Source organism: Apis mellifera, linkage group LG6 (genome assembly GCF_003254395.2).
Source record: "Apis mellifera strain DH4 linkage group LG6, Amel_HAv3.1, whole genome shotgun sequence".
In the NCBI taxonomy this organism is placed as follows: Eukaryota; Metazoa; Arthropoda; class Insecta; order Hymenoptera; family Apidae; genus Apis; species Apis mellifera.
The window spans coordinates 12,237,748-12,254,718 of NC_037643.1; positions in this window are offsets into that span (position 1 = coordinate 12,237,748).

The following is a 16,971-nucleotide window of genomic DNA, read 5'->3' on the forward strand; positions in this document are numbered from 1 at the left end:
AGGTTAGAATGTGAAAAATCAAAGTATAATGAAAAAAAGAAAATTGTACGCGTTTGAAACTGAAGTAATTTTTTTTTAGAAGTTTATCAAGGATATTATTCTCAAAAATATTTCATAGCCGTTGTTTATTTATTTTTATTACGTAAATTTTGATCCATCGATAAAGACAAAGTTTAAAGGGAAGTTATTTATCTATATATAAGTTGAAAGATGTTTATATGAAATATATAATTTTCATTGTTATTGCGTAGTTGCTACTTACGTATAAGAGCTATTATTATTTTTAAACTTTAAGTCACAAATAGACGACAAGTGTAGAGAATTTTATTAGTACACAAGGTGAAGAAGAAGGTATCTCTTTTTCTTCAAGGTTCTCATCTTATATTAATATCTTACCGTTATTTTTACGCTATTTTTATGCTCGTAATTTTCTACTAAAACAGATACAAAGTAACTTGCAAGTTATAAATTAAATAAATTGATATTATCATATACACACACACAACAAAAGTAGATATGTTTTATGAAAATTTGCAATAATTAAAAGTTCAATACAGCGATGATGACACTGCTCGTTAACTCGTTAAAGCCGCATTATCCAAGTCGCTCGGTTGAGGGGCTTCGTTCGAAAATTTTAAAGAGTGGAACTCTTGACAACTCATGCACGGATGATGGAGATAGGAAAATTAAAAAGGGAGAAAGATTACGTCGAATTGGCAGCAACTTAATCGATCAAGGAGTCGCGTCAGCTCGCCACGAGCTCAATGTAGATCCATCAAAACGTCGTGGATGATGCGCTTCGGGCAACTTTCATCCGTATTGCTTCGCTGCACCATCAACAATCTTCCGTTAAAAGTTTCGAGCTCTATCTTTATACTACTTCGACGACAAGTAGTCTATGAAGAGCACCGATGAGTTGTTTTTGACAATGATTTTGTAATAAAAAGATTTATATCGTTAATTTTTTTTTTTACTAAAATACAAAGAAAAGAATTTTTTAGACTCTAAGATGAAAATGTTAAGAAGAGTAAACTCAATGATTATAAATCTCAAAGTTCGAGGAGCTTTTAAAACGATATCGTCTCTGAGCTCATTGACCGACTGCAGCGCCACGACGTCATTAAAACAAAATACCGACAGCTGGTAAATAAAACGAATCTGTTTGTGGAATTACATTTACCTGCAACAATACAAATCTTTTCTTTGAAATCTAAAGTTTCAACAAACCCTGAGCTATCCTCGCTCTATACGTTATTATGAAACGACTGATATCTAAATCGTATCACCATGCCAATGCCTTCTATCTGCCACTATACTCCAACCTTCTCCCTACACATACTCTCCCCTTTCGATACACACGCGTACACACCTCTGTCGACATAAAGAGCAGGCAACTGGTGGCCGTTAGTACTTATGTTCGCGCGTCTACACGGGGGAAGGAGGGGATGGAGTGCACACGCATCGAGTCTCGCGAGGAGGGAGGGGCGCGCAGACGACTGGTTCGAAAACGGCACTTCCTAACGTCTATAGCAGCTGGCACGCAGCCAGTCCCGTGGTCGACACCCGGTTTCGAGTGTCCACGTTCCTCCCCTCCCCTCGCTCTCTCCACTCTCCACCGTTGTCCTGTTATACGAGGATTACCGTGCGCCGTGTAATTACGCCCGTGTATTCTACTCTTTATCGCCGGTTCGGCGGTGGCCGCGCGCGTATACAGTCGGCCCCACGGCATTTGCAAACGCCGTAAACTTGTCAGAGCGGGCTGCTACGCGCAGAATCCCGCGCCATTGGCCCCGAAGCAACGCGGCTCGTGGTTCTCCTATTTAAGCACGCGGCCCTCTATCCGTTACGATCGACAACGATCAGGATCGCACGAGAGAGTGGGGGGAGGAGTGGAGGATTAAGCCGCTTATATTATTTTCGCGCGGTTGTTACGCCCGCGATATGCTGAAGATATTGTCGATGGTTGGGGAGGGATTTCTCTTCTAAATCTTAATTTTATTCAGAGGGAGCGCGTTTCGTTACGTCGTTGGATTTTTCTTCGGGGGAGTTGGTGGATGTTTGTGCCGCGAAGGGGGATTTGAATTGTGAATATGAATTATGCGAAATTTACCGTGTACACGAGGATTTATGGAGAGAAATCATTGCGAATTTTGTGGCTTACATCTTTACCGTGTTTTGAATATGAAAAGTGCGGCTTATATCTTTACGATAAATGTTAATAAATTGACGCTAATTGCTGATATTATAATAAATCGTGATTTATATCAACGAGAATGAATCCTTTCCAAAGAAGGCATTTTTAATAATCTAATTTCTCGGTAAAATAAATTGATCTTCTTCGAAACTCGTTTCATTCGATACGTTGGCTTTTTAAGCCAAATTGTCCGGCGTATCGCGACGGTGTGGATCATTATAAGGATGCGTGGTCGGCGCGGTTTTTCATTTGTGTCGTAGCGAGACTTATGGCCCTATTAGCCGATAATGGTGAAAAATACGAGTAACAGGGGTAACGATCTTAGCTTATAGCGATCATAAATGTTGGATAAAATGTCGCGCAAAGCGAAGGGTAATGTCGGCAATGCGGCCAGACCGAGCATAAATTCACGGTAAGTGGCGTGAGTTATGAAAATTTCATGGTAGAACCGGCCCGCTTTATGCATTCATAGTGTGCCCCGCAATAGTGTGTTAAAAACGCGTGCTTGCTTTCTTTCTTTCAGTCGAGGCTTTAACGAACATCCCTTTACTTTGGAATCCTCCCACTATGGAATTGAAAATTCACTTGTCTTCTCCGATTATTTCCCTATCTTTATTAAAAATTTTCTATCAGTTCTACTAGCTCATATTTTTTTTTAATTCTCATAAAATATTTAATAATTTATATTTTATTAAACAATAATAGGGAAGAATGGAATCTCGTTATTATTGGATTCGAATTCAAAGAAAATGAATGCTCGGATGAGAAAATTGAGCGTTGAACGCGGGAATAGTTTTTACCAGTATATACATCTTCCAAATATTTATTTTTTTGAATAAAAAATTTTCACTATTGGAAGGATCGAGGGTACTAAAAAAATTAACTAGAAAAACTCGCGTATTTTTTTATTTTTTCGATACGAAAATAAACAAGTCCATCAATTGTTTACTTACTAGGGAGGAAGGGAATCGATTTTTCCTCAATCCCTTAAATACAAAATACAAATATGTTCAAAAATCACTTCAAAAATTTCGTAAATACTTTCCAATCTATATATATATATCTTTCGATACAAAACTATTTCAAAAAATATTCCTGCAATTTTTAATTTCAAAAACAACTTAAAAGAGAGAGAGAGAGATAATTTTAGAAAGAAAATATTTTTCAAACGAGCGCCGTTACAAAATTATTTCTCTTTTCCCTCAGCCTCGGGGGAGGGAAACGTTTCATAAATCTTCTTCCTCTCGAAAAAAGATCTTCCTCCTCCTTCCCCTCCTATTTACCTAGTTGATGATCGCGTATCGCTTTTGAAAAACGGGGGGAACACCTTTTGATCGTTTGCTCGGATTATTTCTCCGTCGTTTCGAAGGAGGAGGGAGGGGGAGGCAGGCAGGCTGCTTTCGTTTTCAACTCGGACGAGTTAATCCGACAACGAAGTGTCGGCACCTCGTTGAAGACAGCCGGCTAAGATTTAATGAATATTAAAAGGAGTGCCGCCGAGTATCGAGTTAGAATCTGTAGCCGCAGTCATAGATAGCAAATTGGGAAAGTTGTTGGAGGCAGGCGGTGGGAGGGAGGGAGGGAGGAAAGGGTGGTTCCGCTGCCAGAACGCGTTCACGTCTTGTTGTATTATCTTAGAAAGTTCTTGACATCTTATAAGTTTCCAACTTTTGTTATATACGTATTCAAAGTTGCGTCTCTCACGTTGCGGCGTGACGTTATTATTGAATATGAAAGGAGTTACTCTTATCGACGAGTAAAAAGTATCCTCCCCGTTGTCCTGTCGACGTTTAAGATTATTGGACAAGGAAGGAGCTTATATATATACGTATACCCTCCTTTCGATAATTTTATGTAGATGATAATTTCTCTTTTTAAAGACCTTTTATATATTTTTATACACCAAGATATTAACCAATTCCTTTTTAAAAATAAATGAACTTAATTTCCCCAATAATTTTGAATCTACTTTTCTTCTACTTCTTCACACATCGACAAATATTTCGTCTTACGAATAATATCCGCAGAAAATAAATTCTCTTAAGAAACTTAACCGCAATTTCCCTTCCTCTTCTCCCTTTATTTATTCGATCGATATACAACATCGATCACCTTGATCACTCTTGGATCGATGTTCCATTGAACGGTTTATCAAAACGAGGGATCTAACACACGCATCTCCGTTGAATATTTCGCGAAATATTTAATTTTATCGGGGGCCGGGCGGCGATGTCGCGAGCCGACGTCGCATTCTTGTCCTTTTTAATTATGGTATAATAATTTTGCGGAGAGGCGAAACCGCGGAAGATATTCATCGTACAATAGAATTTTCATCAAGCCGGAAATGTTTATTGTTTGCAGTCGGAGGAGAGAGAAAGAGAGAGAGAGAGAGAGAGAGAGCTGGCGCGTCGTTCTGGCCCGGCGTTTAATCAGGAATATTTCGTGCGCGCCGGTGGCTTCATGGCAACTGTAAAACTCTCGAGACGGATAGTACACACTTGATACATTCTTTGCCGAAGTTAGGGTAAACATAAACTTCAAACTCCGCGGAGGAATAGAGAGCGGAGGGGGAACAGCTGCCCCCTCCTTCCTCGATCCTGGAAGATCGAGCTCGAAATCATCAGACCCCGGGTAAATCTAATGAACATTCCACTGGATCCTGCTAATTTTCTATGATAAACGAAAATGTTTATAAATAAAAATTGAACGAAATTGAATTAAAAAAAAAAACAATGATATCGATAATAATAATATAGTAGATTTGATTTTTTCAAATTCAGATTAGATTTTGAGCGAAATCATCAGACCGGATAAATCTAATTCATTCATAACATTCTACTGGATCCTGCTAATTTTCTATGATAAACGAAAATGTTTATAAACAAAAATTAAACGAAATCGAATTAAACAAAAAAAAAACAATGATATCGATAATAATAATATCATAATAGTAGATTTGATTTTTTGAAATTTAGATTAGATTTTAAGCGAAATTATCAGACTGGGTAAATCTAATGAACATTCCACTGGATCCTGCTAATTTTCTATGATAAACGAAAATGTTTATAAACAAAAATTGAACGAAATTGAATTTAAAAAAAAAAAACAATGATATTGATAATAATAATATACTAGATTTGATTTTTTCAAATTCAGATTAGATTTTGAGCGAAATCATCAGATCGGGTAAATCTAATTCATTCATAACATTCCACTGGATCCTGCTAATTTTCTATGATAAACGAAAATGTTTATAGGCAAAAATTGAACGAAATTAAAAAAAAAAAAAACAGTCAGTGATATCGATAATAATAATATCGTAATAGATAGTAGATTTGAATTTTTGAAATTCAGATTAGATTTTGCTTAATATTTAATGCTCGTGTAATAAGAAAATTTAATTTAAAAAGATGGGAAAAAAGGAAGGAAGGAACTTTTTCTTAAACGATTCAGAATTAATTCATAAGTGTTGATCGATGAATCCGTTCATTTTTATCCTTCGTTTATATTCGATTTTTTTTTCTAATTTATTGGATGTTTTAATTATCGATCTGCGGTTGGTAAGTCGCGGTAAATAAGTAAAAATTTCGCATAAAATATTTATAGAGCCGTTTGTTTCTTCTTTCTTTTTTTATGTTAACGTTCTTCTTCTCCTTTCTTTCTTTTTTTTTTTTTTTTTTTCATTTTAATTTTCAACTTACACACGCTCGATACACACACGTTGGAACAAAAAACTCCGGGGCTTTATGGAAACCGCGCTGCCCCCTTTTATATTTTATTATAATCGTAATGCTTTAAAGAAAAAGGAAGCGGAACATAAAATGTGTACTGTGTATAATTAAAAGAATTTACTACGTTTTAACAACCTGTTCCCACTGTGTATAGAATTTAAAAGGATGCATCGCAATGTTTATGCCGTTATATTAAAATTTAGTGAAGTGTAACGATAAAGTGATAAATCGGATAAATCAACCTGAAGGTATGAAAAAAATTTTCATTATATAGTCGTTTTTACAACTTGCAAACCACTTCTTGAGCAGTTTTTTTTTTTTGTTCACGAAATTCAATTTATTAATTAATTTATGAACTCCTCCTGAAAGTATTATATTATTTACAAAAACAAAAAAAAATTATAATTTGAAGCAAATTTAAGTTGAATTTCAATAATTATGTAATAATTACAACAATTGTTAAATTTTCGTCGTTTAATAATCCCTCTCCTCTTTTGTTAACTCGTTTATTTTCATAATTTTTTTCTTTTTTTGAAAATGATCACAATTTAAAAATAAATCCTCGCCACACAGCTCTTCCATTTAATCCCTCCATCATCCTACAACATTCTCTACTCCCCTGAATTATCCTAAAATATTAATTTGGGGAATATTAAATTTTCTTCGCACAACAAATTAAAATAATAAAATTTAAATAAATAATTAAAACGCATTATTACACACACATATATATATCCTATAAAATTATGAAAACGTATTATTTTTTTTCCTCTCTCCATTCTCTCTTCTCAAAACTGTAAAATTATTATACATATATATTCTTGATAACTAACAATTTAATACAACGACATAGATATTTCGTTATACACGATGAGCATCCTTCAATCCATCGGTTGGAAAATATCGAGCAACGATTCGAACAACGTATTTTCCATGGATCACAATTTCACAAGTTTTGCACGCGAACTTTTATACAAAGTTATATTCGAATATTCTAAAAATCATCTTTGTCAATTCATTACAACTTTCATAACTGTTATCTATACCTAACGAGCTTATCCAGAGCAAAAGAAAGAGAAAAAAACAATGAAAGAGAGAAGAAGGATAAGTTTGATAACGAGGCAGCAACTCTAGCCTGGTCGTATAGGCTGGAGAAGAAGCGTTCCAGCGTTTAAATATATCGATGTTACCCGAGTAGCAATAAGTGGTCCACCAGTTATCGCGACGATTTTATTACCAACGTGATGAAAAAAAAAAAAATCCAATGAAACACGAGTATTCACGGATGTAATGTGTGGATCAATGGTTTTCGATGGTTCAAATTGAAGTCGATTCTCTTTGAATGTACACACGTGATAAATATCTAGAGAGAGGAAAAAAAATAAATATTACATGACGTGAGTTTTATACGTTTTATTTATTCGGAGAGGGGGATGGAAAATGTAACGATAGATTTCGTGATAAAAAAGGATAAAAGTTATAAAGATTGAGAAAGATAAAAATATGTTTCTTACTGTATTTGTAATATTTGGAAATTTTTATTCGATTTGCGAAATGGATTTTATTTTATGATTAAAAAGTTGATTAAAGGCCACTTCACTTCGAAACACATCGTTTAAAGATTTTAATCCCTGTAATTAAGATTGGCATATTTCAATTCTGCTTAAACACTTTTAATATCGTGGATTTTTGTGAATTCATTAAAATACGGGGCTACGAAATAATTTATATCATTCCATTTATTTATTCATTTATTTATTCATAAACGCGGCTGTTATCGAAAAGGAATTAAAAGCTTGTTATCCCGCTACTTCGCTATGAAACTTTAATACAGGTTTATTTCACTAACGGGGCTCTCTGATGCCCGATACAATTTCTCCATATTATATATCGAAAGCTTATAATCGTTCATTAGACGAGATAAAAGGAGGAAGGTTATATAATTTTCGATGAAATTGAATCATCAATATTTTGTGTACTTTTCGAGCTTATTTTCCACGATTCACACATCTTTCATTTGTTTCTCTCTAGAAGATGTCATCTTAATGACATTAAGAAAAGTTTCGAACTATTTCGACGACAGTTGTTCCAAATAAGGAAAATTCGATGAACTCGATATAATCCTTCTATTCAAATCAAATTGAAAGACGAGCTAAAAATAATTTACTGATGATCGATCTGTAACAAGAAAGAAGAAACGAGTCAAAAGTTGTTTTGCTTTCATCAATAAAGTCAAATATAGAACGATAAGATGAAATCGAATTCGTTCCATCCTCGAATGAAAATAAGAAATAATTGTTACTCGTTGAATTTGAATAAAATTCTACTATATAATACATTCGTTTATCTATTTGAAGAATAATCTTGAATAAATTTGAAAAAAAAAAGAAAGAAAAAATAAATGATTAAAAGCTTTCTTCAAGGAGGATGTACAACGGATGTATCGTTTCGATTTCTTGTTACATCTTCGTTCCCTTTACGCATCCTTTCATACATTACGGTATTGCGTAACATCGACGTTCAATTTGATACGTGGGGGGCGTTACGGATTCTTGGCGGATAATTGGCACGTTATTTTGAAAATTCGCATAATAGAGCCAGCTATCACGGGATGATGAGATATGAACAGCGGTATAACGAAGACACGTAGAAAGCACGCCGCAATATATCATGCATAACAAGTGACTAGGCTGACTGCATGCCATGCACGAGCTGTCTAAGGGATGTTATCCGCCCAGACACAATCAGAATCATATTTCTTACATGAACAGAGATATTTCTTACATTAGAGAAATACGTAGGTTGTTCTCTTCCATAGGTTTTTTTTTTTAGGCGAGGCCAATTTTTTTTCTGCATCAATGCCTCGTTCTGGGACTTTTCGAGCGAAGCTCGAAAATATCGCTTCGGCCGACGATAAACGTTCAAGACCCCAAGAAGACAGGAAGGTGAATGGTAGAAGAAAGAGAGCGTTAGATGAGCGTTATTTACGACTGGCAATTTCACTCGACGACACCGTTAAACGGCGCGACAATTATTACTTGGCTGCTTGGATTCGCGATTGCACGAATGTAACTACTTTTATCTCTGCTTAATCCCCGAGGATTCGAGCATCCAGAATTTGTATAAAGACGAAAATCGAGGTTAGAGACTCGGCTCGTAGCCAAAATATTTCAAACGAAAGGAATTTAAAAAACAATTTGCGATAATAAGATTCTAGGTATCCCTAGATATCTTAGTTAACCCTAGGAAATCTCGATACTTGATTCTACCGTAATTTCAACGTGAGATATAGAAAATTTTTCAAACATTCCACCCTTTCCAGCAAATATACATACAACGCAGGGAGAAATTTAGTAGAAACTCGCCATATTTTCTCTCGAAATATACGTTGCTCGATACGGTACGATTTGAACATAGAACGATCGAATTCAACATAACTAGACGTTCGTCTATTCGACGAATAGAACTGATTGATCTTATTTTAGCGTCTGATCAATTACTGTCAGTCATCGAATCGTTTGGACGTTGATCGAATACATGATTAAACGTGGCTGAATCGCCACGGAATCTATTTCGAATCGGTGTTCGAACCGACTCATTGAAACTGTCGGCCAACAACATCCAACGAGTATCGAGATCGTATCGGGATCCCGGTTGGGAGGATAAGCATCGATCGAATCCAGAGATGGTCGACCAACCAATATGGACGCCTGCTTCAGCCAGCCTCAGCTTTAGCCTCGAGTTTCGCCTATCTGACCGGTATCGGGGATACTGTTCCGCCCGATTTGTGTCGGTCTGCCCGATTCCCGATGGGAATCCAAGTTCGGCGCCGGCCATCTTCGTCCGTCGAAGAGTCGTATCGGCCGCCGGCCAATCGCGGTTAATCCTGGTGACTTAGGGCGCGACTTTGGGAACGCTTGTCGGGAGTTAAGATGTAACGGATTGAAAGTGTAGAAGATGCGGAGGTTTGAGGTTAAGACCGGTTTGTTATTGGTTGAATTTGCTTTCGAAGGTAAATAAAATATTCTTCAAGATTATTTTCTTTCTTGCAAATTGTCAGATCAATTCGAGTTTGTAAATTTTCTTTTCTGACACGAGCTGTGCGCGATGAGGTTACTTTTCGACCGATTAATTGTAGTGAAAATGTTCTCGTTGGTTTTTCAGCTTTCAAAGGGGCTTTGCACTTTCAAGGGGTTTGCGTTTCATAAGTCCCTGCATATTTTTTGACACAGTTTTTTTTTGTTCCCTGGTGTATATATAAAGCGTACTTGTTAAATCCGTACCGTGGTTATAGTCTATGAAATGTGACAAAGAGGTAGTAAAGTATGTATAAAGTAATTAGACTTTTTTAACTCCAGAACACTTTTCTTTTCTTTTCTCTATTTACGTTTTATTCCTTGCATCCCCCCTTCTCCTGCGAACGAAATGTTAATTTTAATTCGTTTCTGAATTTTAAATTTCTTTTTTTTTGCGTACGCGATTTTCAAACACTTACGAGTTCATTTCATTAGAAGATTTCCGTATTCATAGAAGATAAACTTTCAACCATAAATCTTCCCGGAAAAACTTCACTCACTTTTTTTTTTTTTTTAACCAGAACTCTTCGCTTTCGTATCTGCAACGACATACAATTTACCTAAGCATCCCGGTAAACTTTGACTACACGATTCATCAACACCGTACACGATTTCTCTTACGAAGTAAAACAGAAGCTCTTAATTTTCCCCAGATAATTCTTGTCTAATCCAATTCTTTAAAAAAAAAATCTCTCTCTCCACTAAGCATCCAATAAGCACTGATCAACTCAATCTCGAATAAAATTACCTTCCATTTCCTAAAAATCATTTTTCCTGTTTTCGATGAAATCGAAGATCGATCGATCCGCCAATTAACCAAACAAAAAGAATGAATTCTTTTCTTTGGAGAAAATTAGCGGGGATTTGAACCGGGCTACGTGACTCCACGGAACAATTCCTTGCAACTCGAAGCCAGATTATCACGATGAACGTGGCTGTCTCGTTACGCACGAAGTCTGTTCGATACACGTGCACGTGGCTTGATGCATTAGAATGATGCCAGGGCCCTCCCCGTTTGCTGCCCTCCATTCCGAAGCGTGCCACGGTTTGGTGAAACGGCGAAGGTGCACACACGCACACGCACACGCATACGCATATACACACAGACACGTAGACACATATCTCTCGACGTGTACATCCGGCAGGAATTAACGTTTCCACGTTACGTCATGCACGCGCCATCAGATACGCGTCCAAGAACGTTAATCGTTGATTAATTTCCATACCGTTTCATCGGTGACGGTTTCATTTTCACTTTTCTGCTCTCGATTATTAAATACTACGCTATCGCAAACACGAAAGCGTTATATTTTGGTTGAGAGTCGTTGGAGATGGAATGGATTCGTGATCCATTTTTATATCGTTATATAGATAGATGAATGAAGGAGAATATAATTATTGGTAAAGTAGTTGAGTAAGTAGTAAGGTTTGTAATTCGTCAGACGAAGAATTCGTACGCATTTTATATATATATTTTGATAGTTAATTTGGATTTCTTTTAGAAAATTTTTAAAAATTGGTTTGAATAATTTTGATATGTAAGAATTTTGACGATGAAAGTTGATTGAAGTAACAAACTTTTTAAAGTTTTTAAAGTTGCAGGATTAATGAAGTTTTGCTTCATGTGTAATATAATATTCTAGAACTTTTTTATAATATAATAATTTTTTAATATAATATTCTATTCTTTTTTTTTTATTATTAAGGAAGATTGCAAGATCAATTTTGAATAATTTCTTCTATAAGGAATATATATATATATAGTGTTGTGTGTTGGTGATATGTGATAACTGTTTAGCAACTTCTAGGGACTTTTTGAATCCTCGAGTTTCGCAACGTGAAGAAACACAAGAAGTTTCGGTACTTTAGAAAGACATGTGTTCAGTGAGTTTAGCTTTTAGTGGAATTAGAGGTAGAAAAGTAACGCGTAACGGAGTAAAGAAAGATGTGCCACGAAGAAACGGGGAAAATTTTCTTCTTCGTCATTTGTATTGTAATAATAATCATATTTCCCCACTGCTCATTTGAATGGACTTCGCCTACTTCCTTACATTATTCATACATTCTTGGCACCAAGTCCAAAACGTAGGATGTGAACTTTGAGAAATTCTGAGAACGATCTAGAAGTCGGAAATATGGCATAGTAGTTGAAAATTTACGGTTAGAAATGGAACTAGAAGATATAGCAGAATTTTATAAAAAGATGTTTGATAAGAAAACGAGAAAAAAATTATGTATAATAATATATCGCATCCAATCCAATTTTATTATCTTCATTCTTCAATATTCGTTATTTCGTAAAAATCCGCCCCATAAAATTCGAGTTACTTTCTCACGTGTTCATACACAGAAAACGGAAAAAAAAGTGACGAATACGATCGGTGAATGTGAAGTGAAACGTAAGTAAAATCAGTCCCGTTGTTTGCGCGTTCTCCTTTTTTTTTCTCGCCGCGCGGCGTGTAAATGACGCTAGTAAGATAAAACTTGTAGGCAAAACTTAAAACTTTGATTCCACTTTCAACCCCTCGAAGTTAAGATTTACTCTCGAACTTTAAGATCTAAAATTGTCAACTTTCGAGAGGGAACGAGCACGGTCTCCCTCCCTCTTCCCTTTCCCCACTCACGACACTTTTGTCACTTTACCGTCTAACGCACCGCGATAAATATATATAAACGTGGAATTTCCCCGAATTAGAACTTTGTTTTCCACGACGGTGGTGAAATAACACGAAATATATTATACAGGGTGCATATAACGTGAAATACAACATGATTCCGCGAAAGTCACGAAGCGTTCGTTAACACGTGTGCGAACGACGCGACGCGACGCGTTCCAATTAACCTATACGCGTTACGCGGAGCGTATTCAGTGCCATCTACGGGGAGAAATGTAACTAACGATCTGTATTGTAAATCATCATATATCTTTGACGCGTTTTGTTTTGTCTGCTAATTAAGTAATTGCTGAGCTAATGACCGACGCCCTCTATATAAACTGCTTATGTTTAATAACTGCTTATGTTTAAAACGCGTAACAACGGAAACGTAGCTTCGAGTTTCGTACGACGAAACGTTCCAAGATATATCGAAATGCTCGCCGTTTCGATTCGCGAGATATTTTTCCCCTGAATTCCGACGAATCTGCGCGACCATAGGAATCTAAGTGACCACGTACGATCGATGTTTAAAGAGACGATGGTAGTGTGAAATTCGACGTCGAATTATAGGTTATGTGTTCTCGCGGCACGGAGAGAAAGCGAGAGAGAGAGAGATGAATAGAGTGTAGAGGGGAAAGAGTACAGGACGTAATCCACGAATCCATCGAGCTATGAATTCCGCAATGAGGGGGAGGGGTCTCGTGCATTAACGAAATGTAATGACCCGACAGAAATGGTATCTCGCATTCACTTTGTCCTCCAACAAACTGTGTAATGCCAACTCGGTCGATATAATATGCCGAATAATTTAGACGAAATCAGAGGGAGAGCATTCGAGGGGGGTATAGATTCAAGAGGAGTCCATCAAAATTCACCCGTGGAGCGGCGGTTTATGTACTTAGAGTATGTGTGTTTCATGGCGTGTGTATGGAGAAAATTTATTTGTCGATGGAGGAAATGATATTGGATAAACATCGTGTAAACATAATATCGTCGAACGTTAACGGTTCGGAACATATATATATATATATCCTTTAGGAAAGATTAATATAATTTTGATTGATTTTTAAATTTCGCGCGTTTAAACGAATGGATATATTATTAATCATCGCAAAAAGCTATTTCTTTTATCATTCATATTTCTTCCTCGAGTAAACTCCATTATCAATTACTTGCCAAAGAGATTACATTACCTCACAAGATTAAAAAAGAAAAAAAGAAGTGCACGCGTTTCAAATATCCGTTCGAAATTTAAAATTTTAAAAAACGAAGAATATAACAATAATAATAATAACAATCCAATCTTAAAATTCGCGATCCTTCGAATTCGTTCTAAAATTCGTTCGAAATTTCGCGATCGGCGGCGGGATTGTTACGAAGTTGAAACTGCGAACAAAGCGAGATTTAAATCATCCCCGTTAACGACAGGAAATTAAGCGACGGGGGAGCCGACTGGATCCCCCTCCAGCCAACTTTATTTGACCTACTGTCTCGCTAATACGCGCGATGTTCAAGGTAACGCTTGCAAATTGGACGCGTTGGCTCGTGTTTGCATTGAGCGTGCACTACACGCCCGCTTGTTTGCCGCCCGGCGAAAGAAACAAACGTCCGATGCGTTAATGTATTCCGTGCAGGCGTGGCTTGTTACGCTATTTGTATCCATTGCTTGCCCCTGCTCGGACGTTTCGGCGGCGGGGAGAAGGGAAGAGTGGGGGGAGGGAGAGAGAGGGAGAGAGAAAGACGATGGGTCGCGCGTCAACCCTTATCCGTATCGCGCGGGTTGATAACGGAGACTCGTGCAAGTATTTGTGGCCGGCGAATTTTATCGAAATACTGGAAATCTCGTTTCGAGTATCGTTACCTGTGTGTTAATTGGACAACGGTGTTGAATTAACGAGTCTTTCCGAGAAAAGCTTTTATTTTTTATTTCAAGGAAAGTGTATCACGTTTCTCCGAAACGTTGCATATTAATCGAATAAGGAATGGATGGAAAGGAGTTGGTTAAAAATTAATCGAGGCTTTTACCAAGTTAATTAGAAGAAGAAATACGTATATATATATATGATCTTTAATTAAGATCATCTTGGTTTATTAAACTGACGATCGTTAAGAAAGAAAAAAAATATGGTTTCACCAAAACGTTGTGTGAAACGAGTGAATCTACGTGTTTAATCTACGTGACATCGTAATTTCACCTTTTCAATGCGCTATCTAAGAGAAACAGAAAAAGGAAACGGGACCAATTACACGGGAAAGATTAATGCGTTAATGTTAATTCTACATCGTTTTCGTGTGCTCGCTGCTTTTCTTTTGCGCTTTAGATCGGCGAAGAAAGGAGAAGAAAAGGAAAAGGAAGAGAAAAGGAACATTGAAAAAAGAGTATACGTATTTTAAAACACATTCGATTCATATTCGTATCTCTTTGTTAACATTGCTCCATTTTTGACTCGAATCACCTTTTAAAACGTTGATAAATACGCGTATTAAAGTCAGTGATAAACATAATTACATCAGGACCGCCCCTTTTTCGTGGGTAAAGCGTGGGCGAATTCATAATATTCGCAAGAAATTGATGCACGCGAAACAGGGAAAGAGGGGAGGGGGAAAAATGGCCGTGGAATTAGTTCGTGTGCAAACGATGTTAAAATATTTCATCGCGTTAGACGGTTAACGCGGTGAAATTTCGCATAACCATGTCGGGTAAAATCGTTCGCAAAAGAAAAAAAAAAGAAAATATTCCGCGAAACCGGCGTCCTCGCAAATTTGAAAAATTAGCATGTTTGAAAGGAGAAGAAAAAAAAAGCGGAAAATAAAAGTTATAGAATAATTTCGCAAAGAGAGGTTAAAACGTAAGTATTTCAAATGGCGTTTCCTAAATTTAATTCGAGTTAATCGAAAAATGGAATTTTTAATTTCAACGTCGAAAAAAAAAAGGAAAAATTAACAGTATTACGAAAAAAAATTACGTTTCCTGATTTAACTCGAAAAAGAATGATTTTGAATTAATTTGGAAACTGTCGAAAAGAAGAAAATCCAGAAGAGAAGATACGTAAAAAGCATCGCGAGCTTGAAAATTATTAATTTTCTTAATTTAATTTTCGAATAATTTTTTTTTCTAATTTAAATTACATCGATATCGTGGATTCTCCACGATCGAGAATCACTTTGTGAAAACTCGACGAGTTTCCTGATCCCGGGGAAAATGACCGGGTTGAATTCGAAAAGAAACTTCGACGGGGCTTCACGGGGAAGTTTGCTTAACCCGGGACCTAATCTAGACATAACTCAAACTCTGCCTCCTAAGGAAATGACAACTCTATTTCGGGGAGGGGGGAGGAGATCCTGGCAACGTGTACGGGAGCAGTATTTCATCCGAGTCCTAACCCAGTCCGGGCCCAGGAAGGTAGACTACGTCCTAACCTCGACCTAGCGAGCACCTAAATCAGATCCAATTCAGGCCTAACGACCGGCGACAACCGGAGAAACTTGGCTGACGTGTCAGGGGAACGAAACCGTGCATTTTATCTATCGAAATTCCCCGAATAACAATTCAAAAATTTACTTAACATTTAAGAAATCGATGTAAGATACGATGCTATTGTTGAAGAAAAATATTTTGTCACGAGATGTACGTAAAGTTTTGAAGAATCGGAGATGGATGAATTTTATTTTCGACGAAAAATTCTATTTTTCAGATTAATAGGAATAATACAACCTCTCTCGTGATTTACTCTCGCGATGCAAACTCCCGATACGTTTCCACCTCAACTTTTGTTTCAAACTCGATCCACTTTGATTTTCAGAAGAAACAACGACTTCAATTCGAACTCCACCTCGAAACCAGGGATTCTACTTAACCAGATCGACCCGGGACCAAACCGCGAATCAATTGAGAAAGTTGATCCGACACGCGAGAGAGAGAGAGAGAGCTCGAACCGTTCCGATCACTGGCGACGCTTCCATATATATATATATATATATATATATATATATATAGACACACTAGCGCCGCCGTTAGTAGACGAAACTGTAGCAAACCAAACGATGAAAGAAGAGGACAAAAAAAGGTAGATAAGGCGTCCATGTGACGGACACGCGAGCGCGTTGGCGCGAGGGCAGAGGAGCAAACAGATGGCGAGGAAGGGGAGGGGATAGAAAGCGATAGAAAGAAAACGGAAAACAGGCAAACAAAGTGGAGAGTCTTGGCGAGAAGGAGTGCAAAAGCTGTGCAACGGAGAGGGGGAAGAGCGCGAGGAAGGAAGGAGTTGGAAGATTTCTTCCTTTTCAAGCCGTAGTCGACGAGATAGTGGAAG